The sequence below is a fragment of the Papaver somniferum genome, chromosome 4, assembly GCF_003573695.1.
Source record: "Papaver somniferum cultivar HN1 chromosome 4, ASM357369v1, whole genome shotgun sequence".
In the NCBI taxonomy this organism is placed as follows: domain Eukaryota; kingdom Viridiplantae; phylum Streptophyta; class Magnoliopsida; order Ranunculales; family Papaveraceae; genus Papaver; species Papaver somniferum.
Window position 1 is genome coordinate 38,465,390 of NC_039361.1, and position 3,479 is coordinate 38,468,868.

Consider the following 3,479-nt stretch of genomic DNA (forward strand, 5'->3'; position numbering starts at 1 on the left):
AATTGAGAAATAAAGATATCGTTCCCTGATATACTTTTCTATAGATTGAGTCTAACTGTCTAGTTGATTCTCTTGAAAGTATATTGGAGTTTGTCCTACTCAGATTGTAGAACGAAATATTGGGTGTGGTTGTTAAACCCCCGTTTTTTTCACCTATATCTCAAGTTATATTCACTTTTATATCATTGAAACGATGTCGCATAACTAATTAGACTATTATGCATAGACAAGAATTTAGAGTCAAGTTTATCTTGATAATTACTTCTCTAAATATAATGACTAAGCTTAATGAACATTTGTTCATACTTGATGAATTTCGGTTAAGGAAAATTTATTGTTCGGAATCAAAATCATGATTCAAGTTTTATCAATTCGAAAATAGCATGTAATAGTGATACGTGTTATTGATGTTATTCGGAAATGTTTCGAAATCGATTTAGAGATAAATATAGAACTGCTATAGATTCAGATACAAGACAGTGTTATCAATCTTACAAACTGGAAAAATTGTTATAAGTCTGAACCCGTATTACATGTAATCGTACACGTAACTGAGTAGCTATATATATATATATATATAAATTCCTTATTATATAAAGCAGAATAACTTTGCTGACATGTCCTCCTTACATGAAGTTTCGAATTTTTAGTCTGGCGTGTCGTGAGGATGTTACATTCCAGGATAGTCGGATAAAACTGAAAGGAAACGACCCTTGGAATCGTTTTAGGAATAAGACGCTTCCTGGAAACCCTTTCTCTTTGTTCCGAAGAGTTTTGTTTGAAAAGTTGCAATCTTATCAGGCAGTGAGTCAGGAACTTTAAAGGCACTTCGGCATTAGGAACGACTCAAAGATTTCATTGATTTCAAAACCGTTTGCAGACGTTTCGTTTCAACACTTAGGATTTTCTACTAGGAAATTACACGATTCTTTGAAGGACGCACTTTTCTTCATCAAGACCCGAAATATTAAAACAGAAATTTATAAGGGATGAAAAACTCATAAGGTAATATTATTTGAAAACCTTCCCATCTTCTAATGACCCGGCTTGGAGATTTATTTTCTATTAATTTGCCAATTTTTTTTTCTTCCTTTTTTTGGATATCATTAACTTTAATCATTCCAATTATGCCGATTAATTTTTCTTCAGTTAGGGAAAGAGGAGAAAACATTGAATGAAGAAGTTGAAATGTAACCATTTTGCCTGTGATTGATCGTATATGAGAAACAAGATGATGCATGATTGGTTAAAAAGTTATGAAGACATGGTCGTTCCCGTAAGTAACTAAATAATGCTTCTTTAAACGTTGGATTCTTTTAATGATGTGATGCAACCACTTATGAATTGTCTTGTTGGTTTCTACAATATCGGGTTATATTGGAGGAAGATATATGCTGATGTATGCTTAAGTATTGCAGCTTGAACATCGTGTGCAGATTCTAAATGCGGTTGGATTAGTGCATTATGTATGTGGTTGGATTAGTGCATTACGTATGAGAATTGGATGAGTGTTGTTATGTCTACTTTTCAGAAAGGGAGTGTGTTCACGATGGATTTTTATGCCATTAAGTTAAGGTATATGTTATCGTCCGATTCGCCTTCTCACATGGGATCTGACAAGAAGTATGAAATTTGTAAGTAGTTGATCATGAAGCAAAAGAATTTTTTTCCAGATTCTGTGACCATTGGTTCCAGCCTTCCAGGTTGAGTATAGATTACCGTTGGTTCTGTAATTGGGACATTGGCTTATGCAAGAAACACTTAATTCTAGTGAAATTTTTGTTAGGGACCTTTTGGTTACCGTTACTCAAGTAAAATGAGAACATCATTATGGGAACGTATAATGCCTTCAAGGGAAAAAGTTGCAATGGAAAGACTTGGTTGATAACTTGAAATTGGATACCACAGATACACATGGAGATTTGATAAAGGATCAAAATATGCATCACACGTATGTCAACAATTCGGGTTGAGTACTGTCTACGAAGGATTTCATAATGAAGAAGACTTGAACGTTCTCTTTGAAAAGGATTTCTCTTGCCACTCTCTGAAAGAAAAAAATCATGGGTCCATCTCATAATAATAAGACCTAAAAAAAGTATAAGGTGAAATAAGTTAAATACTCCAAAGTCGATCCATATATAGGAGAACAGTTTGGGACTACCTATTTGTGCATGTTTGATTAGGATGAGTGTTGTTCTTTCAACTGTTCCAAAAGGGAGTGTATTCTCAATGGATTTTTATATCAGTAAGTTAAGGTATGTTTGTAAAGTAGTTGATCATGAAGTTTGTGATCCCTGAAATGCAAGATGCCTGCGCAACTTTTATGTTGGTACTGCATGGTTTATGAAATATGACAGTTGGAACTTCGATTGAGATATGAAGCCCAAAAGCACTTTTTCAAGATGGTTCGAAATACGATTCACTTCCAAAATGCGGATCGCATGTGTCGGAGATGAATGATTAATATTTGCTGTTGTAAGAAAATCTTTCCACATCCACTATTAAAGTAAGATGTTTTAAGTTTGGAGGTTTTCAATTAATTTTTTGGATTGAAATACTTTTCATTCCAAATAACGATTCAACTGTAGGTACAAAGGAATACTGAAGATACTCGAGACCAGACGGGTGTGGTGAATCATGTTCAATCGAGTAGGTGTTACAGTGGTTTTGCATGACATAACAAACCCAGATTTCTTTAACAAGGCACAATAATGAGTAAAGGTATTTTTTCTTGGAATTTTTTATATAGCACCATAAATATGAGCATGTTAATATCAGTTCTTGGATTATAATTTCAAAGTCACATCAATTGATCATCAATTTATATGTCTTCTTGGATTCGTTCAAAGTGGTATGAAATCAGTTGTTTTGTGAAATAACGATGGTAATATTATCAAAAGAGAGGAATATTTGAATCTCTGGATTTCTCTCAGTTATGATATGGAAATTGCACGAGACGTGAAAATTAGGAACAAAGTGGGTTTGCCAGAACATTATTTTTGGCTTTTAGATGGTTATTCAAATTGATAAGTTTGCAATAAATATGGGGCAGGAGAAACCTGGCAATGATATAGTAGCAAGGGCCAAGAGAAATAAAATTAAGGAGTTTAAATTTCTATAGTAACTTACAAGATAATATTTCTAACGTCCTTAAAAACACTGTGATACTTCGGCCATCAATATGTTTTCCAGAAAGAGATTCAAGTCATAGAACATTATCAAGAAAGACAATTATCTTAATAGAAGTTAGTTCGAGTACGATAAGTTAATGAAACCTTTCATTTTAGTATAAATTATCTTCGTTAATCTTGACAAGTGCAAATTCTTTGAGATTCCATACTTATGTTGGCTTCGAATTTTTTACTTATATTTTTGACTTCATGGCATGCAAAGCAATAACATACGAGCTAAACTACATCAATATATGATGCAATTGAAGGTAGCAGCGTGTTACAAAACCCTACTCAGTATTTCCC

At 33.4% G+C, this 3,479-nt stretch overlaps 1 long non-coding RNA gene across 2 annotated transcripts; it reads left to right on the top strand.

Moving 5' to 3' along the window:
- The first annotated feature begins 749 nt into the window (after positions 1-749).
- Positions 750-2,979, top strand: LOC113273753. Of its 2 annotated transcripts, none has more exons than XR_003322588.1 (3): positions 750-1,005; positions 1,150-2,509; positions 2,592-2,979. It is a non-coding gene; the product is annotated as an uncharacterized LOC113273753 (long non-coding RNA). The 2 variants fall into 2 exon arrangements; XR_003322589.1 differs by having other exon boundaries at positions 1,150-2,478.
- Positions 2,980-3,479: the final 500 nt, after the last annotated feature.